The 26,549-nt window shown below is 35.8% G+C and overlaps 1 long non-coding RNA gene across 1 annotated transcript; it reads right to left on the bottom strand.

Moving 5' to 3' along the window:
- LOC110262012 lies at positions 6,661 to 23,017 on the bottom strand. Its single transcript, XR_002346495.1, has 3 exons — positions 22,931 to 23,017; positions 21,195 to 21,290; positions 6,661 to 7,425 (listed from the first exon to the last, which is right to left on the bottom strand). It is a non-coding gene; the product is annotated as an uncharacterized LOC110262012 (long non-coding RNA).

The raw sequence follows: 26,549 nt of genomic DNA, 5'->3' as shown, positions 1-26,549 counted from the left end.
GAGAATAGCTCATTTATTCCACTACCTGCTATCTCTTTGGGTATACTAGAGTGGTCACAGTGAGGCCACATGACCCATGAACACACAATAAGAATATTTGACTAAAGGGATCCTTGGGAAAAGACTGTGAAGTGAAAAGTATTATCAGTGAATCAATGACTTGTGATTATAGGTTGTTACTTGAACATGATGGAAAATAGTATGGAAAAAAAAGAATGTACATACATGTATGATGGGCCCCTTTATAGAACCACTGAAATATGGTTTTTAAAGTGACTATTTAACTTTTAGGAAATTTACCTTGACAAAAAGAGTTTATAGTATTGTATTGATATTCCTAAACTGATATCAACTTCATTCTGATTCCTCTGATATTCCTAAACTGATATCAACTTCATTCTGATTCCTCACATGTAGAGGAGGAGGGAGAAGGAAGTTGATTTAGTGTATAAATTAGATCATCCTAGTAGAGTGGTCTTATACTGGAAAGACACTCGGATTGCCACCTCTAACTGCCACCTCTAACTGCCACCTCTAACTGCAACAAGATTGCCACCTCTAACTGCAACAAGAACCTATCCAGCCAGTTCACGGTCCAGTAAAGTTTTTTTCTATAGACATGGAAAACTGTAAAACATCTGTTTGGGATGGGATTTTGGTTGCTGCTGTTGAGGTTGATATTATTGAGAGGTTGATAGTGAAATTACTGCTCTTCAGGAGAAGAAAAAAAAAAGCATCTATAGGATGAATAGGAGGAAGAGAATGCTTACAAGTTATGAGATTTTGATGATAAATAAAATCTAATGACATCTAAAAAACAAACAAAAAAAGAATGCTTACAAGTTCCAGGGAACTTTGAATGGCATGAATCAAATAATAAGGTTAGTTGCCAGACAAAGAATCAAGGTTCCACAATGGATTTAGTAAGTGTGAGCAATTCCAATGTTTGGGAGAAGATGAAACCAAGGTAAAAACTAAGAGTTATTTGCATACTATTATTATAAATTGTTTGTTCTTCATTTTATTATATTTGCTGTACACTTTTAAAAATAATGAACATTGTTTTAAAAAAATAAACGAGAACACGACAGGCTATATCATAATAGAGAAAGCTGAGCACAGAGGTTAACAAAACTGAAAGGAGATTAGAAAGTAGAAAAAAATTAACGTGGAGGAGTAGTTTTTGAAAAGGCAAATATTATATCCAAATGTATTCTGTTACTGATTTATTATTTCAGCTCCTGTTCGTGAATAGAGTTTCCTATCTCACAATAAAGAATTTAAAGTCACTGAGATGCTTCTAAGAAGCCAGGTTCAGGAGACTAAATATTACAGTATTTAATAGTTAATTGCTAGTAGTGAGTTCTGAGCTAAGATGATACTGATGAGAGTTGAGGGGAAAAGGGTAGTGAGAAAGGCACTGCCAAGACAAAACCAATCTCCTGTTTTCAATCCTCGATATAATCCCTTCCTTTCCAAATCAAGATGACAGATTTCAGAAACAAAATATATTCTTTAATATACAACTAGTTTACTGGATAAAAGCTCTTTAATAAACACATGAAAAATCTATTTAAATATGGATACTCATTTGCATTTGTAATTATGTGTATATATAGATTCACCAAACTTGTTTAGCATTTAAAATTTTAGAAGGGTGGAGTTTAAGGGTTATAGCTACTATATTATTGAAGCCTTTTGTGGGAGAAAATATACTGCGACACCCAATATAAATGCCAATTTTTGACAGTTGTATTTTTTACAAGTATTTTCTTTTCAGACCACAAGATTTCCTGCATGTATAAAGTCAATTACAAACTTGACATCTTTCAAAAGTTTCAGCAAGAAACTTAACCTTTCATAGATGCTATTCTGTTGAAACTCATATCTGCTGTGTGGATAAGAGGGTTTTAAATGAGACAGCCAGAAATCAATCAATTACCACGCTGAATGTTTAAAAGTGTAACTACGAATTTGAATCCCTCATTGGTACTCAACTACCTAAGATCTTCAGTGGTTTTTTTTTTTTTGTCTTTTTGCTATTTCTTTGGGCCGCTTCCGCGGCATATGGAGGTTCCCAGGCTAGGGGTTGAATCGGAGCTGTACCCCCGGCCTATGCCAGAGCCACAGCAACGCAGGATCCGAGCCGCATCTGCAACCTACACCACAGCTCATGGCAACGCAGGATCGTTAACCCACTGAGCAAGGGCAGGGACCAAACCCGCAACCTCATGGTTCCAAGTCGGATTCGTTAACCACTGCGCCACGACGGGAACTCCGGATCTTCGGTTTAAAACTTTGATTTATATACTCAAATTTCATACAGGCTAGGCTTAGCAAGTCTTTCTATTTGCATAAATTCCAGGCTCTCTTTCTCAAGTTTCCATGAGGGAGAGAATTCAAATATACTTTTAAAAGTCAATACACTACCCTAGACTACAGTAAACTGTCATTATTAGATTCCTTTTGTTTCAGTGTGTATAGGCATTTTGGAAGTAGAATGACCAGAAATTTCAAGTTGCCCATGATAATAATGAAGAACATTTTTTCAGAATGAATTAAAAAGTGCTTAGTTACAATTTAATAGTACTCTTTATCTCTTTCATATTTTGGTATTAATTTGCATGTATGTATTTTTTTATTCTAGAAAAAAAGAATGAACATTGTAGATAATCCCTGCTTTGGAAATTGTCTCTATACTGTGATCACATTCCAGGCTTTTCCCACATCCCTTGAGCATTATTTTATAACATAAGTTTTGATTACTCTATGAAAAAGAAAGCCAAACATAATGTAATGGATTTTGACATAAAACTTAGCATTTAGATGTATCCAAGTTTTCTATCCAAAGCAATAACTCACAAGAAGTTTATCACAATTGAATTATTCTCTTTGTTTTATGGCTAAGATTTATGTCTCTTATTCAGGAGTAACTTCTTTTTCTCTTGTGCTGCCTTTGAATAATTTTTACATATAAAAATACCCTAAAACACTTGAGACCTGCCTTTTAGTTGTATACTTTAAATGTCCCATTAATCTTAAAATGAAAGTAACTGCAAAGTATTTAATACTTTACTCAATGTAGATTAACTGCTTTCTCAGATAGGTATCAGTATCAAGTTTTATTATCTGGCTTGCCTTCAGTTAATTTTGTAAGGTTAATATGATTTTTCCTTTTCTTGAATAGTAATGACAGTTTAGCTTGGAAACAGTAAATATATTCTCTTGTTCAATTACACATTTACTGCATCTAGTCAAGAAGAAGCACTACGCTAATCACGAGGGTTAAAGAAGTAGACAAGTCTCTGTCCTTCATAAGATGCCCCGTGTCACTGTGAAGATGAACAACTAAAGTTTTAATGCAGTATAATAATGGTTTTGAAGAAGGCAAGCTACAAATGCTACCAGAGAATATGAGAAACAAGAGTGGAGGTTAACAAGGAGTCAGGAAGTTTTACTGGCAGAACTAGTAACAGAAAGAAGGCAAGAGAAAACATTCTTAGGTATAGAGGAGAGATAATAGTACATCTTAGTATCATCTGAATATTTCTTTCCCTACCTCCTCTGCATTTCCTGAATTATTTCAGTCATGGTCTAAAGGGTTTCTCCCTTTTCCTCCTCACAGCCCATAAAAATAAAAATAAAAATAAATTGAGTTACCACTTGTGGTAACAAAGAAGTACATATTGGTGCAGTGATTTTACATGAAAATAGACTAGAAAGGTTAGGAATGAGAGACCATGAAGACAGATAAAGAAAAGAACACTGAAGGAGACAAAGTTTTGGAAGAAGGACTTGCTCTTCAGAGTTTCTAGTCACTAAGTAGAAGTTAACTCAGACGTTGGCCATCATCCCTGCTGTCATCTTAAAATCTCTTTCAGACTTGAGGACCAGCCTGAGGCCTACTAGTCTTGTTTGATTGTCTTTAGAGATCTTGCCCAACCCCAGGCCAATTAGCACATGTAGATTTTCTATAGCTAATGTATTCTTTGAACTTACGCAAGTCACAGAGAATTAAGTCACAGGCAGGAAAATCACTTTTCCACCAAGATTTTGTATGAAATAATAGTCTAAGAAAAAAAAAAATGAAAAATCACAGACACATGAGAAAACATTTGATAGGATTTGGGTTAATGCTGCATGGGGTAGGAAGTATACACCTTCAAGAGTAAGGCTGAAGTCTGTGTAGTTAGCCCCAAGTGTTTGAATTTTATCTCTTTGGGCCCTATTTTCTAACATCTCCTCTTACTTGCCCCCTGAAACCAAGCTAAGATCAAATGAACCACACTGGTCCTGGAGATAGTGCCCGAAGTTCAGAATATTTTGGCACAAAGTATCATTGTTTTGAAACTCATTTTTTATCCTCAGAATTTTTGCATATTTTGCCATTCCTTAATACATAGATAGTAACTGATTTCTTCAAAATAAGTAAAAAAAAATAATATGTGAAAAGTTGTCATAGTGACTCTGTGTCTTTAAATACTCATGTATTCTATCTCATCATTTTATTCTACCTTGAAAAGCACATCAAACCTCTGAGTTTATGAAAGATACTGAAAGGATTTAACAAGTCATATCATTGGATTTACAATTTAAGAAATGTCGCTTACAGTATGTAAATTGACACAATTAGAACATTTATGAGATGAATTTATAGAAGACTGAACCCACAGACACTGGATGCATACATTTGTATCAGAGTATTTAGGCAGAAACAGAGATGGAATTAGGGGTGCAAGAGGTCCACTGGGGTAACACCTATGAATACTGAAGAGGGAGGAAGCAGTCTTAGCAAAAGGCTTCCGAGAGCAACTCTGACCTGGCACCTAGGAAAGGAAAGGGTTTAGGAAGGAGAATGCAGCTGAGAGAGTTCAGACTGTGATGAAGATCTAATAGGGCTTCTCCCCCCAAACAGAGCTCTTGAAAAAAAGACTGTTCTTTTTTTCAAGAAATGTCCAAGCCTCAGTTTTCCTCCTATGCACCTTCACTGCCTGGACCTCCCTGTGAAGAGCACGGTCTTGAGAGGAAGTTGCAGAAGAGTCTGAGGTTGCTGCAACTGGAGGAAATTCTTTTTTGAAGAGATAGTAGAGTAGCACACTTCCAGGGGTCCCACAGGCCCATATTTGTAATGCAGGGATTCACTTCTCCATATGCATTTAGAGAGAAACCCCTATAGATTTCTAGTGGGCCTCATTTCCTAAAGGGAGACTCAGCAGATGGGAGGCCTTACTACTAGTCATCTTTTTGTTTCAATATTTCTACCAAATTTCCTTAACCCTCAGCCTGCTATTTCTGCTGATGTTGGTGACTTACCTAGAGAAGCATCACACATTTTCACTCCTGAAGGAAAGTGATTCCCCAGTGTGAAATTCCACACCTAGGAAGTATGCATTGCATAAGCCTTTACATAGTGATGCCAGCTGAGAATCTCTAAGCAGAAAACACAAATCCATACCCAGAACAGGTGCCTATTGTTTTGAGAACAAATTGCATCCCTTTAAAACGAAAGAGATTCAGTAAAGCAAACTGGTAACGAGCAACTGGTGGCTCTTTTGAGGAATGACCATATCAAGGGCTCATTGTTTCTGATGTTGGCATACTACTGGGCATTCAGAGGAGGCAAAAACTAGATAAGCTTTGGTAAGTAGGAAAACTGATAGGTCCATGAGGACTCTACTGCTGCTACCACGGACACTCCATTTGTGGGCTGGTTATGCCTTGTGAATGAGAAGTGTTTCTCTCCCTCTTTCTTCACTGAAATTAAATATACATGCACACACCAAATCAAAAGCCACATACTATCTACTCAGACTGTTTTAATCTGCCATAATAAAAATACGAAATATATCCTGGCTGTTGAAATTTGGGCAATCACTCAGTTGAGCTTGCAGTAGTACACAGGATTTATCCAGAATCCATTTGGTTAGAGTAGTGGCCAGATTGGTGAAGCAAATGAAGATTTATAAAGGCCAGCACCCTGCATTCTTGAGATACTTAAAAGTGACAATAAACTTCATCACTTCCCCTGCCTCCCCCCCACACACCACACACACAAGGATGTTATCCTGGTTTTGATTTACTCTTTTGGAGGTTGTGGTTTCAAAAGCTCCCATTTGGCCTTCCTCACTATAATAGATTTACTCCACAAGCGCCTAATATAAAGGTTGCTTTAAATGCCAAGTATGTCAGTCTCAATTATATATTCAGAGTCTTTGAAACTGACTGACAAGTCAGTATATAAAACTTGGAGGCTTCCTGTAGGCTGGACTCAGCCAGACGTTCATGTTTTACATGTCTCTAATATGCAAGCATTTTATCAGAGAAACATGAAGATAGACACTTTACCATATCCACTTCCCTGGGCTTTGATTACCTTCCACTACCACCCAACATAGAAATTCAAATATTTTCATATTATTCAGTAAGGCCTATAATTTCTCCAGGATTCTAGAATTCATCCAAACAGCTAGTTAGCATCTTCTTTTGGGTTTCTCACCAAGGTATTATTACATCTATATATCTCTATATAGATATAGATGTCTGTATCTATATCTCAAAGACATCCTTAGATCAATAAATATTCTTTTCCAGTCTGATGTTTCAGTCCTTTTTATAATCAACAATCTTCCCAGTCTAGTCATACTGGCAATCTCTCAGCTGCTGATGAAATGTGCTGGCTAACTTGTTTACCTCCTTTGTGTCATGGACTCTCTCTCCTTCATCAGGTCTAGCATATGCCTGGCCAAATTATGCTACAATTGGCAGTGGCCCAGGGGTTGGGAAAAGATCTTAAGGGGGCAGAACCTTTTATGTTGTGAGAGAGACTGCTCTTCAGTGGCTTTTTACTCAAGGAAAGTGACAGGTCTCATTAAGAAAGGATCAATCTCTTCAGTAAACTTAGGGTTTAAAAGGCAGGGAAGCCAAAATCTTGGGTGTCATGCATCCAGACACCCCCATGCCATGTCCTAAAGTGCCCAAATATTTGAAACAGAACCATACCTTCGGCATAACGGACTCTCCTCAGCTGTACATGCCGTGGGTCTTTGAAGCTCAGGGATTCTACATATTAAATCCCAAGTTTTAGTCTTCACATTTTCCTGCTCTCCCACAGCAGCAGACAAGGGTTTATTTTTAAGCCTCCAAAAGGCCCTCGACCTTCACACTTAGTTTTCAATTTTTTATTAATGGTTCTGCTTTTCATTTGCAGTAGGATGTCAATGTAACTTAATATCAGCCAGCCAATTCCATTGTCCTTGTATGCACTGCATGCCCCTTTGCCAGTCCTTTTCAAACTCCTGAATTACTGTACACAACAAAATGGTTTCTTCCACTGGAACTCTCTCTCAAGTATTTGAAGGTTTATCAAGTAATTAAATGTTGGAAAGTTCATTTCCTGATTTTCACATTGAGTTGTAAATTTTCCAACTGTTGAAAAAATTCACCAAATTATGTACATGAAAAAATAACAGCCACAAAACACTATATCTAATGTTGAACATTAAAATGAAAACATTTTCCCAAAATGAGCTATTTATATGTTATAAAAGCTAAAACAATGAGCTAAATAAAAAATTTGTAATGAATTTCTGTCCATTATGAGTTTTAATTAAGAATTCAAAAAGAGAAACCAAAGTCATTATTGGAGAGTAAAGAATATCCTCTAAGTGACTGGAGACCCAAAGCAAGTAGATAAATATTATGCTTCTTAAAAATACAAATGCACAGGATTATATATTCAAATATGGCTCAAACTCTATTTACCATCTTATAACAAAAGCAAATAACTTTCTTTCCTAGTGAATCGTCTTCTTTGCCGATATATCCTTGAATGCTTAAGGGATGTTAATGACAAAATTTGTTTATCTAAGTAGGATCAATATGTAAAATTCTTTATAATAATAATTTCACAAGTTTATAAATATTTTAATGCACTTTTTTTACACTATTTCAAGAAGAAAGTATTTCTATAGACTTGCATAGATTTTTCTTTACCCTTTCAGTAATTGTCAAAAGAAGTAAAAAGGAGTAGGAGGAGGAGGAGGAAAAAGAAGTAAAAGAAAAATAAAAGAAAAACAAGGTAAGAAACTATCAGGTGAAGAATAAACTTATTTCTAAGGCTTTCTGGACAAGTAGAGTATGAAGATGGAAGTGATGAACTTGATGATCTAAACAAAAGAAAATGAGGTTGACTGGAAAAAAATAGAAATAGTGGGTTTTGGTATTTATCAATAGAAATATTTATATCACTGCATTAGAAAAAAAAGTTTTCCAAATTACCTGGAAAAATGTGGGGTTATTTGAAGGTGAAAGAGCTTACAGGAAAATATTTGAAATTAACTCATAAATAACTATTACTTCAACACTTCAAGTATAATAAAGTCAGAAACAATTATTCAATCAGATGGAAATATGTGTGCATATGTGAGCACACACACATTCTCACACGCTAGAGCCAGAAGCATAGATTTTCTTTGTGTCCTAAGACATTTTTAAAACAAAATTAAACTGCTATAGATACTTGTTATATTTAATATCTTTATATAAAATTAGAAGAGTATGTACAAATTTTAATGTTATATTCAGTTTTTATTTTGGACAGTATTTTACTTTGAATAATATATTTATAAACAACTTTTAACATTACTAAACTTGACCTACATTATATTTATGTCTTTAGTATATATGTATAATTGCATATCTGAAATATATTAAATAGCTTTACTGATTTTATATTATGAATTCTAAATACTTTTAAACTCTTAACACTTATGAACACTGCTTATAACTCTAATCTCTTATTAACTCTAAGCATTTTTAAACTTAATATTGACATAAGATTTTTGTTCTGCTTTTTAGTCATTCCAAGGCAAGGCACAAGTAACAATGGATGATGCTACCCACTGCATTATTAATGCATAAAGACATGCTCGGAATTGTCATCAAAAGAAATGGCTGAATACTGACCAGATATTAGAAGAGATGTTCATGAGTATTCTCTAGTCAACATTTCAGTGACTGAAATCATTTCTTAATCACTATATATTTTTTTTTCTGATATTCTTGGCAAGACTATTTCAAGCTAACTAAAATGGACTATCTGCTCCCAAGCATATGAATTTATTCAGTACACATCTTTCTGAGAGAAGTCCTTCCCATCTGGGTAAGCATATACTGCTTGTCCTTTTGTAGTGTTCCATAGATTCTGAACAATTACATTTTAATTGTCATTTGTTTGAGTTATTTTTTTAATTTCCTTTTTGATTTCCTCATTGACCTATTGGCTTTTTAGCCTCCATGTACTGAGGTTTTTCACATTGTTTTTCCACCTGCGGTTGATTTCTATAATCATGCCATTGTGGTCAAAGAAGATGCTTGAAATAATTTCTATACTCTTAAATTTGTTGAGTTTGCTCTTGGGTCCCAGCATGTGATCAAACATAAAGAATGTTCCATGTTAACTTGAAAAGAAAATACATTCTGGTTTATTTGGATGTAAGGTAACGAAAATATCAATTAAGTCTAATTGTTCTATTGTATCATTTAGAATCTCTGTTGCCTTGTTGATTTCTGCCTTGTTGATTTTATGTCTGGAGGATCTGCCTATTGATGCAAGAGGGGTGTTTTAAAGTTTTCTACTAAGAAATGAAGAAGGAGAAATATCAACTGACACTGCAGAAATAAAAAAAAATGAGAATACTATGTACAATTATAATGCCAACTCATCTGAAAACCTAGAAGAAATGCTCAACTTTCTAGAGACATACAGCCCACCAAAACTGAATCAAGAAGAAATAGATCATTGGAACAGACCAATCACTAGAAAAGAAATTGAATATGTCATAAAAACAATCCCTGCTAACAAAAGTCCAGGACCAGATGGCTTCACAGATGAATTCTACCAAACATACAAAGAAGAACTTATACCCATCCCGCTTAAATTTTTCCAAAAGTTTGAAGAAGGAATACTCCCCAGACATGCTATAAAGCCACCATCACCATAATATTAAAAAACCAAAGATACTAACAAAAAAGTAATAGGCCATTTATTTTTGATGAATATAAATGCAAAAATAATCAACAAAATTTTAGCCAACCAAATCCAATGAACACATAAGAAAGATCATATACCATGACCAAGTGGGATTCATCCCAAGTTCAAGGATGGCTCAACATACAAAAATCAATGTCATACACCACATTAACAAAAATCAAAAACCACATGATCATCTCAAAAGATTCAGAAAAAGCACTTGACAAAATTCAACATCTATTTATTATAAAAAAAACTTACCAAAGCTGGTAGAGAGGGAAATACATTAACATAATCAAAGCCATTTATGACAAACCCACAGCCAATATAATACTCAACAGAGAAAAGCTGAAAGCCTTCCTGCTAAAATCTGGAACAAGACAAGGATGCCTGCTCTCACCACTTTTATTTGATATAGTATTAGAAGTCCTAGCCACAGCAATCAGGAACAAAAGCAATAAAAGCTATTCAAATTGGAAGAGAAGAGGTAAAATTGTCACTCTTATGCAGATGACACGATACTATATATAGAAACCCTCAGGAATCCACACAAAAACTATCTGAGCTGATCAACAAATTCAGCAAATTAGCAGGATACCATATTAACATTCAGAAATCAGTTATATTTCTGTAAACTAACAATGAAATATTAGAAAGGGAATATAAAAAAGACAATTTTTAAAATTGTACCCCTCAAAATTAAATACCTAGGAATAATCCTGACCAAGGAGGTGAAAGACTTATAAGCTGAGAACTATAAAACATTAATCAAGGAAATTAAAGAGGATTCAAAAAAATGTAAAGATAGCCCTTGCTCCTGGATTGGAAGAATTAATGTCATTAAAAAGGCCTACTACCCAAAGCAATTTGCAGATTTAATACAATCCCTATCAAATGACACATGACATTTTTCACAGAATTAGAACAAATAAACCAAACATTTATATGGAACCAAAAAGACCCAGAATTGCCAAAGCAATCCTGAGGGGGTGGGGGGGAGGCAGGAGGCATAACTCTCACAGACTTCAGACAATATTATAAAGTCATAGTAATCAAAACAGTGTGGTACTGGTACAAAAACAGACGTACAAATCAATGGAAGAGAATGGTGAGCCCAGAAATAAACCCAGACACCTATGGTCAACTCATCTTTGACAAAGGAGGAAAGAAGGTAAAATGGGAAGAAATAGTCCCTTCAGCAAGTAGTGCTGGGAAAATTGGACAGCTGCATATAAATCAATGAAACTACAACACACTTTCACATCATGCACAAAAATAAAGTAAAAATGGCTTAAAGACTTAAACATAAGACAAGGCACCATAAAACTCCTAGTAGAGAACATATGCAAAACATTCTCTGACATCAACCATACAAATGTTTTCATAGGTCAGTTTCCCAAGACAATATAAACACAAAGATAAACCAATGAGACCTAATCAAACTTATAAGCTTTTGCACAGCAAAGGAAACCAGAAAAAAATGAAAAGACAACCTATGGAATGGGAGAAAATAGTTGCAAATGATGCAACCAACAAGAGCTTAATCTCTAAAATATACAAGCAATTCATGCCACTCAACAAAAACAAAACACTCAATCGAAAATGAGCAGAGGACCTAAACAGACATTTCTCCAAAGAAAACATGTGAATGGCCAGAAGGCAAATAAAAAAATGCTCAACATCACTAATCATTAGATAAATGCAGATCAAAACTACAATGTGGTACCACCTCACAATGGTCAGAATGACCATCATTAATAAGTCTACAAATAACAAATGCTGGAGAGGGTGTGGAGAAAAGGGAACCATCCTATACTGTTGGTGGGAATGTAAACTGGTACAACCACTATGGAAAACAAAATGGGGAGTTCCTAAGAAAATTAAATATAGAACTATTATATGATCCATCGATCCTACTCTTGGGCATATATTTGGACAAAACTATAATTTAAAAAGATAAATGTACTGCCTATTCACATCAGCACTATTCACAACAGCCAAGACATGAAAACAAGCTAAATGTCCATTAAGAGATGAATAGATTAAGAATATGTGTGGTACATATGTACAATGCAATACTACTCAACCATAACAAATAATGAAATAATGCCATTTGCAGCAAGATGGATACAACTAGAGATTCTCATACCAAGTGAAGTCAGTCAGAAAGGGAGAGACAAATATGATATTACTTACATGGGGAATCTACAATGTTGCACATATGAACCTATTTAGATAACAGAAGTGGACGCACAGACATAAAGAATAGACTTGTAGTTGCCAAGGAGGAGGGGAAGGGAATGGGATGGACTGCAAGTTTGAAGTTAGCAGATGCAAACTATTACATTTACAATGGATAAGCAATGAGGCTCTACTGTATAGCACTGGGAACTTTATCCAATCTCTTGTGATAGACTATGATGAGAGATAATGATTGAAGAAAATACAAGAAAAAGAATGTGTGTGTATGTTTGTATATATGTGTGTATACACACATATATAACTGGGTCACTTTGCCATACAGAAGGAATTTACACAAAACTGTACATCAAATAACAAAATTGTAAATCAAATATACTTAATTTTTTTAAAAAGTTTAAGAAAGTAAATTATTGATACTTTTTCACTCTATTATAGCTTTCAAAATTTTAATGGTGAGGATTTAGACAAATAGTAAAATTCTCCTTGCACTCAATGATCTCATAGTATAATCTAGGTGAGGAACAGGGAAACCCGCAATTATAACTCAAAGATATGAATGGTACATAAATGTTTCTGAAGTGGTAACATGAAGGGCAAAGGGGGAAGTGAACAATGAGATATTTGGTTAGAAATTGAAGGGCTTCAGTTGTAGAAGAAAAATTGTGAAACAAGTAGGAGATTGATATTCTGGAATAAAAAGTTTTTCAATCTGCAGGTCAATGAAAAAAGTGGATAAAGATGAGGGAATTGGATCTAATATATTATTATAGATTGTGACAAGTCAGATATTAAAAACTCAGAGGTGGGAGTTCCCATCGTGGTGCAGTGGAAACCAATCTGACTAGGAACCATGAGGTCACAGGTTTAATCCCTGGCCTCACTTAGTGGGTTAAGGATCTGGCATTGCTGTGAGCTTTGGGGTAGGTTGCAGACATGGCTCAGAACCTGCGTTGCAATGGGTGTGGTGTAGACCAGCAGCTGTAGCTCTGATTCAACCCCAGCCTGGGAACCTCCTTATACCACAGGTGTGGTCCTAAGAAGAAAAAAAAAAAAAAAAACTAAAGACTCAGAGGTGGAGAAATTCCAAGAGAACACAAAGTCTGGAAAATCATCCTGAGCACAGAAGGCTGAGTGAAAGTGGAGTCACGGGAATGAGAATGTGGAGATACATTTTGTTTGTTGTTCTCCCTGCAAATACACAGGTGTGTTGAATAGAAGAATATTTTCTAAAAGTAAAGGCCAATTCAAGCTCATTCTTATTTCTGGTCAAACATTTCAAACTTTTTTAATGAATAATCTACAATCCTTCTGTTCTGAGATTGGTTCCATCTGAAGATTAATGAGCATTTCATTTCAACAATTTATATAAATGTTAAGTCTACATTTGCCTTTGATCTCTAGTATTGCAAGATTACCAATGGTTTCACAGTTCAAAGACCATATGCATATCATTTAACTATCTATTAAGAGCTGACTATGCACTGAGCACTCTCCTAGGTACTATTTATATAGCAACATACAATGTGGTAAATATTCAAAAGGCAAGAAGTCTCCTATGTGTTAGTCTTCCTACTCTCAATAATATATTCATTTCTAAGCCATATGGATTACACTGTAGATAACTCCAATGATATTTATTAATTCCTTCCTACTAAAAAAGCATTTTTTATGATCAGGTGGACATCAAGACTTTGTTTTTGGCTATCCATCATGTCCTAAACCTTAGCACCCAGAAATTAGAGAAAAGAAAATTTTTTTTTGAGATGTGAAAATCAGTTATCATATTCCTTTGTAAAAAAGTGTTCTATTATTTTGTATCACATTGTCATCAAGCTCTTGGAAAACTGTTCTCAGTGGAGAATGGCAGTGCAATCTCTAACTCTCCTGCTTATGTTCTAATATTGTATCTTAAGTACTAAATATTTCCCCATCACCACAAATGCAATATGTTCAAACCACTTTATCTTTTCCTCAATCAAGATCTACCAATTTATCTCTTTTAAAAATGTACTCCTATGCTTCAAATTATCCTTGAGTCAAATTTATTCCACTGCTTATAATTTAGTCACAGAGAGCCATCATTTCCTTCAAATGATATTCCTTTTCCAGATTTCTGTTCATTTCTTATGTCATCATCCTGACTCATATCTTTTACCCTCACATTACATTATTAAAATAGTCTTCTATGTAACCTTCCACACTGAAGTTGCCATTCACGCCGAGATAAGTCTCAGATCCTATAGATTTGAAAATGCCAGCTGGATCTTGCAGCACTTTTAATCTAAGTATTATTACCCATTAATACCCTTCTTGTTTGTCATTATTATCATTGGTTCTTAAACATTCTCCCTGTGCCTTCAAGGTAGGACAACTGAGTGCAAGTTGGCTCATTTAAATAACTTGTTGAGATAGAACAATGCAGAAACGGGATTAAGATAGTGGAATAGAAGGACTGGAGCTTACCTTCTGTTATGAAAAGAAAATTACAACCAACTGCTGAACAACCATCAACAAAATAGACTGGAAACTACCAAAAAAGACATCCTACAGCACAAGACAAAGAGGAGGCCACATTGAGACAGTAGAAGGGGCGATTACATAACATAAGCAACCCCATACCCACTAGGTGGGTGACCAACAGACTGGAAAGTAGTATCACAGACTCACCCACAGGAGTGAGAGTTCCAAGCTCCACATCAGGTTCCCACACCTGTGGGTCTGGCACTGAGAGCAGAAGCCCGCAGATCACTTGGCCTTGAGGGCCAGTGGGGCCTGTGAGGAGGAGCTCTACAAGACTAGTGTAAACAGAGACCCCACTCGTGAAACTGCACACAGGCTGTTTTGAGCACTAAGTCCCAGGACAAAGCATAGACTCCACAGGAATCTGAGTCAGACTTGCCCACGGTTTTTAGAGGATCTCCAGGGGGTGACTGTGGATTGATTTGGGGGAAGGACACTGGAGGCAAAGGTCTCGGGAATAATCACCAGTGTGAATGCCTCTATAGGTGTCCATTTTGGAAAAATCTAGGTCCACACATGAGGGCTGAGAAGCCCCAGGCCAAACAACAAAGAGTGGGAACATAGCCCCACCCATCAGCAAACAGGCTGCCTAAAGACCCTCCAAGAACACAGCTGCCTCTACTCACACCCAGAGACAAAGCCCCACTCACCCAAGTGATAAGAATCAGCTCCACTTCCCAGTGGCCAGCACTTGTGCCTCCAATCAGGAAGCCTGTAGCAAGTCCCTGTACAAACTTCAACCACAGTGGGGGCAGACATCAGAAGCAAGAGAGGCTGCAATCCTACTGACTGCAAAAAGGAAACAACACAAAATCTATAGAAAATGAAAAGGCAGAGAATTATGACTCAGATAAAGGAACAAGAAAAAACAAAAACAGAAAATAGCTAAGTGATCTGGAGATTACCAACCTCCATTAAAAAGACTTTAGACTAATGATAGTAAAGATGATTCAAGACCTTGGAAATAAACTAGAGGCAAAGATTGATAAATTATGAGAAACACTTAACTAAGAAGTAAAAGATTAAAATGTTAAGCAAGCAGAGATGCAAAATACAACTGAAATAAAAGCATTCACTAGAAGCAACCAACAGCAGAATATAGTAGTCAGAAGAACAAATAACTTAGGTGAAGACAGACTGGTGGAAATCACTGATGCAGAACTGAAAAGAGAAAAAAGATTGAAAATAAATGAAGACAGTCTGAGAGAACTCTGGGTCAACATTAAATGCAACAATATTCATATTATAGGAGTGCCAGAAGAAGAGAAAGGGTCAGAGAAATATTTGAAGAGATAATAGCCAAAAACTTCCCTAATATGGGAAAGGAATCACTTGCTCAAATCCAGTAAGCACAACAAATACCATATAAAATAAAACCAAGGAGGAACACCCCAAGACACATATTAATCAAACTGACAGAATTAAAGACAAAGAGAAAATACTGAAAGCAGCCAGGGAAAAGAAACAAATAACATATAAGGGAACCTTAGTAAGTTTACTGATTGATTTTTCACCAGAAACTCTGCAGGCCAGAAGTGGCATGATATACTTAAAAGTTATGAAAGGAAAAAACTTCCAACTAAGATCACTCTCCCAGCAAGGCTCTCATTCAGATTTGAAGGGAAAATCAAAAGCCTTACAGACAAGCAAAAGCTAAGAGAATTCAGCACCACTAAACAAGCTTTACAACAAATACTAAAGAAACTCCTTTAGATGGAAAAGAAAGGACCACAACTAGAAACAAAAATATTACAAATGACAAAGCTCCCAGTAAAGTCATATATATGTGTAGTAAATGTAGGAAATCATCCACATACAAATATGCTACCAAAACGAGAAATCATGAGTAGAGTACAAATACAGGATATTGGAGGTGAATTTACAATTAAGAGACCATAAACTTAAAACAATACACACACACACACACACACACACATACACACACACACACACACACACACACACACACACACGCCTATATCCAAAACTTCATGGTAACTGAAAACTAAAAATCTACAGTAGATATACCCACAAAAAGAACAAGCAATCCAAACACAAAACTAAAAATAGTAGTCATTCCACAAGAGAACAAGGGAAGCAAAAAGACAAATAAAAACAAATATGAAACAATTAACAAAATGGCAATAAGAATATACAAATCAATAATTATCATATATGTAAATGGACTACAGGCCCCAACCAAAAGACATAGACTGCCTGAATGGATACAAACACAAGACCCATATATATACTGTCTTCAAGAGACCCACCTCACTTCTAGAGACACATACAAACTAAAAGTGAGTGGCTGGAAGAAAATATTCCATGCAAATGAAAAATCAAAAGAAAGTTGGAGTAACAAATACTCAGACAAAATAGACCTTAAAATAAAGAATGTTATGAGACAAAGAAAAACACTACATAATGATCAAAGGATCAATCCAAGAAGATATAACAACTGTAAACATATGCACCCAACATAAGATCACCTCAATATATAAGGCAACCACTAACAGCCTTAAAGGAGAAATCGACAACGCAAAAATAGCAGAGGACTGTCACAACCCGCTTAGAGCAATGGACAGATCATGAAGACAGAAAATCAACAAGGAAACAGGCCTTAAATGATGCATTAGACCAGATGGCCATAATACATATTTACGGAATATTCCATCCAAAAGCAGAATATACATTCTTCTCAAGTGCACATGAAACATTCTCTAGGATAGATCACATTCTTGGCCATAAATAAAGCCTCAGTAAATTTAAGAAAATCGACATCAATATCAAGCATCTTTTCTGACCACAATGCTATTAGACTAGAAACCAACAAGAAAAAAACTGAAAAAACACAAACACATGGAGATTAAACAACATGTTACTCAACAACAAATGGATCACTGAAGAAAACAACTAATGGATCACTGAAGAAATCAAAAAGGAAGTTAAAAAAAATCTAGAAGCAAATGACAACAGATACAACAATCCAAAACCTATGGGACACAGCAAAAGTAATTCTAAGAGGAAAGTTTGATTCAATACAAGCCTACCTCAGGAAACAAGAAAAATCTCAAACAACCTAACTTTAAATCTAAAGCAACTAGAGAAAGACAAACAGACAAAACCAATGTTAGCAGAAGGAAAGAAACCTTAAAGATCAGAGAGGAAATAAATGAAATAGAAATGAAGAAAACTATGGAAAAGATCGATGAAACTAAAAGCTGTTTCTTTGAATAGACAAAATTGATAAACAGCCATACTCACCCAGAAAAAGAGAGGAATCAAAATAATAAGATTAGAAATGAAAAAGGATAAGTACAATGGACACCACAGAAACACAAAGGATCGTAAGAGACTACTACAAGCTACTATATGCCAATAAAATGGATATCCTAGAAGAATTGGACAAATTCTTATAAAAGTATAATCTTCCAAGACTAAACCAAGGTGAAATACGAATGAGGAATCGACTGATCACAAGTACAGAAACTGAAACTGTGATTAAAAAACTTTCAACAAACAAATGTCCAGGATCGGATGGCTTCACAGGTGAACTATATAAAAAATTTAGAGAAGAGTTAACACTTATCCTTCTGAAACTATTCCAAAAATTGCAGAGGAAGGGACATTCCCAAACTCATCTTACGAGGCCACCATCACCCTGATACCAAGACCAGACAAAGACTACACAAAAAAAAGAAAATTACAGGCCAATTATCATTGATGAACATAGGTACAAAAATCCTCAGCAAAATATAGCAAACTGAATACAGCATTACATTAAAACGATCATATGCTATTACCACGTGGGATTTACCCCAGGGATTCAAGGATTTTTCAATATTAGGAAGTCAATCAGTGTGCTACACCACATTAACAAAATGAATAAAAAACTGAATAATAAAAACCATATGATCCTCTCAATAGACACAGAAAGTTTTGACAAAATTCAACACCATTTCTGATAAAAACCCTTCAGAAAGTGGGCATAGAGGGAATCCATCTCAACATAATAAAGGCTATGTATGACACAACCACAGCTAACATCATTCTCAATGGTGAAAAGCTGAAAAAATTCCCACTAAGAAAAGGAACAAGGCAAAGATGTCCACTCTCACCACTACTCTTCAACAGAGTTTTGGAAGTCCTAGCCAAGGCAATCAGAGAATTAAATAAAATGAATCCAAATTGGAAAGGAAGAAGTAAAACTATCACTGTTTACAAGTGACATGATAATATACCTAGAAAATCCTAAAGATGCTATAAGAAAACTGATAGAGCTCAACAAATTTGGCAAAGCTGCAGGATACAAAATTAACGCATGGAAAATCAAGTTCATTTCTATATACTAACAATGAAAGATCAGAAAGAGAAATTAGGGAAAGAATCCCATTTACCATCACATTCAAAAAAAAAAAAACCTAGGGATAAACCTACCTAAAGAGACAAAATAACGGTACTCTGAAAACTATAAGATGATGATGAAAGAAATCAAAGATAACACAAAAAGATGGAGAGATATACCATGTTTTTGGGCTGTAAGAATTGACATTGTCAAAATGATTATACTACTACCCAAAGCAATCTACAGATTCAATGCAATGCCTATTAAATTAATGGCATTTTTCACAGAACAATAACAAAACATTTTAGTTTGTTTGGAAGCACAAAGGACCCATAATAGCCAAAGCAATCCTGAGAATGAAAAATGGACCCTGACTTCAGACTACACCACGAAGCTACAGCCACCAAAACATTATGGTACCGGCAAAAACAAAAAACTAAAAAACAAACCAAGGAAACAAACAAACAAAAAGAATACAGATCAGTGGAAGAGGAGAGAAAGTCCAGAATTAAACTCACACACCTAAGGTCAACTAATCTATGACAAATGAGGCAAGAATATACATCTTTTTTTTTTTGCTTTTCTTTTTCAGGGCCACACCCAGAGCATATGGAATTTCCCAGGCTAGGGGTTGAATCAGAGCTAAAGCTGCCAGCCTACACCACAGCCATAGATAGCCACACAGGATCCAAGCTGCATCTGTGATCTACACCATAGCTCACGGCAATGCCAGATCCTTAACCCACTGAGTGAGGCCAGGGATCAAACCCACATCCTCATGGGTCCCAGTCGGGTTTGTTAATTATTGATCCACAAAGGTAACTCCCAAGAATATACAATTGTTGAAAAGATAATTCCTTCAATAAGTAGTGCTGGGAAAACTGGACGGCTACATGTAAAACAATGAAATTAGAACAATCCCTAACACTATACACAAAAATAAACTAAAAATGGAATAAAGACCTAAATATAAGACCAGATACTATAAAATTCTTAGAGGAAAACATACACCAAACACTCTCTGAAAAAAACCACAGCAATATCTTCTCAGATCCACCTCCTAGAGTAATGACAATAAAAACAAAAATAAACAAATGAGATCTAAATAAACTTAAAAGTTTTTGCACAGCAAAAGAAACCCTAAACAAAACAAAAACACAACCCACAGAATGGGAGAAGATAGTTACAAATGAAGTGACTGACAAAAGATTAATGCCCAAAATATATAAACACCTCCTGCAGCTCAATATAAAAAACACAAACAACCCCATCAAAAAATAGGTAGAAGAGCTAAACAGACAATTCTCCAAAGAAGACATATAGTTGGTCAAAAAACTGGTGAAAAGATGTTCAACATCACTAATTATTAAAGAAATGCAAATCAAAACTACTGTGAGGTATCACCTTGCACCAACCAGAATTGCCATCATTAAATAGTCTACAAATAATAAATGCTGGAGAGGGTGTGGAGAAAAGGGAGCCCTCCTTCACTGTTGATGGGAATGGAAATTGGTACAACCATTATAAAGAACAGTATGGAGATTCCTCAGAAAACTAAAAATAGAATTACCATGTGATCCAGCAATCTCAGTCCTGGACATTTATCCAGAGAAAAGCATGACTCAAAAAGATACACGTACCCCAATGTTCACTGCAGCACTATATACAATAGCCAAGACATGGAAGCAAACTAAATGTCAATCAATAGAGGAGGGGATAAAGATGTGGTACACAACGTACTCAGCCATTAAAAGGAATGAAATAATGACATTTGCAGAAACATGGATGGACATAGAAATTTATCATGTTAAGTGAAGTGAGACAGTGAGACACAAACATAAAATGCTATCACTTATATGTGGAGACAGGTCAAGGCTGGGGAGGGAAGAACTGGGGGTGTGGGATGGAAATGCTGTAAAATTAGGTTGTGATGATGGTTGTACATCTATAAATATAATAAAATTCATTGAATTAAAAAATAACTTGAAAGTAAATGAAAATAAATACCAAGAGAAGAAAGAAGCCAGATCTTTCCATCTTTAAACATTTAAAATACTTGTCATTAATATGTAATATGCTAAGGTAATAATTCCTTACCTATGGCTTATCCTGCAGCTATTTTCAAAGACCACCTTTTATCCACACAACATAAAATTAACTTGAGTATTATCTTAGATTCTTCCAAATTGAAGCCTAAGAGATCAAGATTTAGAAAGAGTTAGGCTTGCCTTTTGCTAACTGATATTTCATCCCTAGAACACATCTTTGTCACTCTTCTTACTATTCAGAATCTGATCCACTCTCTGTTTGGAAAACCCTGACCTGAGTTCCTTCCCAAGTTGTCATATAGCTCACTTAACCTGTGAGTGACACTTAGCCAAACAAATGCAGCTACCTATGCAGTGAATCACAAGATGGTGTTGGAGAGGAGACTTCTGTGGAAGTTTAAAAACAATTGCTTTGCTAAGGAAAAGCAGTGATGTCAGAGTATGAGTAATTGGTGTAGAATTTGAAGGTTGATGTGGTGTTGTGGGATGATTTAGGGTAATTAGGGTAATGATTCCCAAAGCATGTTTCTTGTACTAGCAGCAACAGCATCACCTGGGACTTGTTAGAGATGTAAATTCTCAGGCACCACCCAGAAACAAGCCAGAAAGAAACTCTGGGAATGGGATCCAGCAGTCTGTAGGTCAGCAAGCTCTCCAGGTGACTCCAATGGAAAGTAAGGCTTGAGGATCACTGATTTAGGACAGTATTGCAGGTTGCCTTTAACACTAAATTTTGGCTCCTACACAGTATGTGTATGTGCATATGCATGAGTGTATGTATGTGCACATATTGGTTCCTAGGTTTCTGGATAATGTCAGCAACTTTGACCTTGGTGTGTCTCAACTAGTAGCCACAGACATTGCAATAAAACCATCGAATGCAACCAAACCTTCCCCAAAGGACTTTTTTTCAGTTTACTTTCTAGCTGTATGTGTGACGAGCCTCGAAATCTTCTCTTCTGGTTTTTACCCCACTTAGTTTAAACCTCAGCTGCTGCTGCTTATCTAATCCTACTCAAATTTGGTGATTTCATCTTACACATTGTATCTTGTCTCTGACTTGACAAAGGAGATGATGCTAGCAACTAATCTTCTGGTAACTATACTATTAGTACCACCCCCAGGCACTATGCACCCAAAAAGTAAGCTTGAGCCACTTAGTATATATTTGTATATTGTCTTCCCTTAGGGATTAGAAAGATCTATGTAGGAAATGATTATGCTTTATACACTTGTATTCCACTCATTAGCCAGCAGAGTGAAGCTCAGTCATACCTGTTCATTGTGTAGATAACTTTGATTTTACCTCCACTTTGATTTGACAAGCTGTTTGGTTTTATATTCTACTTAATTTTCTGGTACAATAAATCATGAAACCAAGCAGATAAATAAAAATGAACTATGTGATTTTACATCACATTGGGTTTTTATAGCGACTATTTTTCATTAAATTAGTAACCTATCTATAAATCTGCTTGCTGTTTTTAACTCCTAAATGCCATGTCTGTGACTCACAGCTTATTGCAAATTTTGATGAAACGGTCTAACAGTACTATGGTAAATGAAATATGATCATCAACTGCACGCAGCTCCTCTTGCTAAAAGTGGAGCCTTTTCCCCGAACCCTTGATTCTTGGCAGCCCTTATAATCTGCTTTGAAAAACAGATGATAGTAAAAGTGACACTGTCCAAGTTCTGAAGTCTAGGCCTCAAAAAGTCTTGCAGTTTCATAACTTGAGCCTCTTGAACTAGTGCTGACCATCACACATAGAGTCATATTCTTACCTTCAGAAAGGTGAGGGGCCCTGTGGAGAAGAACCGAGGTGTCTGAGCAGCCAGCCAGCCAGCAGCTCAGAGATGCGTGAGGAGAGCCATCTCTATCCTCTCAGATCAGCTCATCCTCTTGTTGAAGGAAGGCAAGCACATGAGTGAGCACAGGTGCAAGCAATAGAAGAAAAAGCCGATAAACAACTGAATTGGGAGAAATAATGAATTAAGTTTAACTCAAAATGTTTGGGATAGTTGGTGTTGCATCAGTGGTAGTGGAAAAATTTTAAATGTTAATTATATCATGGACTTCTAAAACAACTTTCTATAATTTATTTTTTGTTTATATGCCAGTACTTGTTGATCAGATATTTTAAAGGGAGACTTTAAAATTTGCTTTCATTAAAAGTTATTTTAAAATAATTAAGGGACAAACACTGGGAAATGTGTTATTAATGATCTAGGAAAATCTGTTCTCACTGCCAACTGTGTACTTCCGCAGAAAGATTCTATGATTTTAACTAATATTCCCCTGTTATCTTCTTTGACAAGGTCATAGTTAATGGACTTACTGTGTATCTGAAATATGATGACAATTAAAAAAAATCCCTCTTCAAGCACATGTGACATTATAAAAATGACTTCCAAATAACAAACTGACATAATACTTATGTCTGGGATATACTAAATGCTTAAGTTATTTGGTCCTTTTCCTCAAGAGTATGGTTTGAAGTTCTATTATAAATCTGTTAAAATGTAAATAGAGAAGTTGTATTATTCATGTCATTGATTATGTTTTATGAATCAATAATATCTATTATTTAATTTGTAAACCAAATATTGTGAGTTATTTAAGGGTTTAATGCAATAGCTCAGATAAGCATGGGGATAAAAAACATCGCACAGTATTTAAGAACACACAGAAGCATCCTCTCTATAATTTCATATTAAACACTTTAATTTTCAAACTTTATTCATTTGCATAACTTTAAATTATCCAACATAACTTTGATTTCCTACCATATGCCAGATAACTATGATTTTTTATTGGTCTATTTTATTTTTAGGGCGGCATCCCTGGCATATGGAGGTTCCCAGGCTAGAGGTCCAATTGGAGCGGTAGCTGCCAGTTACGCCACAGCCACAGTAAGCCAGACCCGAACCATGTCTTCGACCTATACCACAACTCATGGCAACACTAAATCCTTAACCCACTGAGCAAGGCCAGGGATCAAACCAGCATCCTCATGGGTACTAGTCATATTCATTTCTGCTGAGCCACTAAGGGAACTCCCAGATAATTATTCTTAGCACCAGATAAAGAAGTAAACAGAAGGGAAACAAAAACAAATCCTGTCCATTTTGGGAGTTTACATTCTAGAGTGGAGGAAGATAGATAATAAATACGTACACTATACAAAATATGTTTATATAAACTTATGGGTTGTATAGTAAGACATGTTAGATGTTTGATGATAATAAGAGCTGTAAGATAAGCAGAATAGGAAATGGGCATAAAGAGTGAAGTTAAGGTGGAGGAAGACAGAGCAGAGCCATTTTGCACGGGCTTGTCATGGAAAGCCTCATGGAAAATATGGCATTTCATCAAAAATTTAATGGTGGCAAGGAACAAATCTCTTTGAATATCTAGAAAGGGTCCAATTTAGAGGAAAAAGTAAGCACCAAACGTTGAAACAGAAGTGTATTCAAGGAACATCTGGGAGATCAACATAGATGAAAAATCATATAGGGTGCCAAGAGTAGTAGATGCATTTGGAGATAAGACAAGGCCAGATTGTCTATAACCTTGTAGACTTTTTTAAAGACATTGATTTTACTCTTCTCAGAGTGGATTAAAACTGATTTAGAGCATTTCTTTTCTTTCTTTTTTCCTTTTATTTCTTTTAGGGCTGCACCTGCGGCATATGCAAGTTCCCAGGTTGGGGGTCTAATCAGAGCTGCAGCTGCCATTCTATACCACAGCCACAGCAACGCAGGATCCAAGCTGCATCTGCAACCTGCACCACAGCTCACACACATGGCTGGATACTCAACCCACTGAATGAGGCCAGGGATCGAACCAGCGTCCTCATGGATACTAGGTGGTTTCATTACTGCTGAGCCATGATGGGAACCCCTAGAGCATTTTTAAACCAAGTATTCTTTAGATTTAATTTTAGTTTTAAAAAATTACTTTGATAACTCTATAAAACAGACTGTGTGGGTTAAAAGAGGCTGTTGCAAAGATGGAAGCGTGGACTAGTGTACAGTGCAGAGGATAGCAGTAAAAGGTAGGATTTCTAGGTGTAGTATAAGAACTGAGCCCAGCATGGTGCACTGATGGAGTTAATGAGAGATGCGAGAGTCAGGGAAGATGAGGATGACTCCAGGTATTTATTTAAAATGCCATGGATGTGTTTCCATGATATGACCATCTGTATCATCATTTCTTATATAACATTATGCTAAATGGCTTATAAATGGTCACATCCTTTTCCATATGGCTGAATATTTGTCACATTTTAATAAACATATGTTTACTGAGTATCCAATGTGAGAAACTGTTAGGCTCAAAAATGAATGAGACATTGCCTGTCTTTGAGGAGACTACAGATCTAATGTGAGAAACAAACACATAAAAAATATTTTAAATTTAGTGTAGGAAGTGATAAGATTCAGATACATATGTAATGATACTTAACGAGAAATAAATTACAGTGATCTTATATGAACACATGGAAGGCATAGGAGTTAATTTCAAGGTTGGGCAAGGTTTTTTTCAGATAAAATTATACAAGTTTACTGATAAATATGGAATAGGAACTAAGTCATTGGGGAGATACATCATGTTATTGGACTGGAGAACTCTATATTGTAAAAATGTCAACTTGCCAAGATTCGTGATGGGCTAAATGCAATGCTACTTAAAACAGCCACAGGATTGTTATTTTTTTAGTATACAATTATGAGCTGATTCTAGAAGGAAAATAACTTCGCTCACTGATAAAAGGACAAGGGGAACAATTTACTCTGAAAATACCAAGGCAGTTTTAAACTTATGATAATTAAGATGATGTTGTATTGTTCCAAGTGAAGAAAACTACCCATGTAAATGGAACAAAGAATTAGAAGAAAAAGATACTGACAGATGTATGGACTTGTTAGTATAAGAGCAAGATGGCATGGCATAAACAATAGGGAAAGGTCATCCTTTGAAATAAATAGTAATAGGGAAAGGAATATCTGTATGAAATAGAATGAAATCACAGTCTTTTATCATACCATATTAAAAAATCAACCCCAATAAAGTAAAGCTAAAATTATAAAGATTTGGGACATAATGGATTGGAATATTTTTAATAACCTGCAGCAAGGAAAGAGTTTTGTTTTTTTTTTCTTTTTGGTCTTTTGTCTTTTTAGGGCCACACCCACGGCATATGGAGGTTCCCAGGCTAGGGGTCAAATCAGAGCTGTAGCTGCTGACCTACGCCACAGCCACAGCAACGTGGGATCCAGGCCGCATCTGCAACCTACACCACAGCTCATGGCAATGCCGGATCCTTATCCCACTGAGCAAGGCCAAGGATCAAACCCGCAACTTCATGGTTACTAGTTAGGTTCATTAACCACTGAGCCA

Source organism: Sus scrofa, chromosome 8, assembly GCF_000003025.6.
Source record: "Sus scrofa isolate TJ Tabasco breed Duroc chromosome 8, Sscrofa11.1, whole genome shotgun sequence".
Classification (NCBI taxonomy): domain Eukaryota; kingdom Metazoa; phylum Chordata; class Mammalia; order Artiodactyla; family Suidae; genus Sus; species Sus scrofa.
This window is presented reverse-complemented; position numbering and strand designations above follow the sequence as displayed.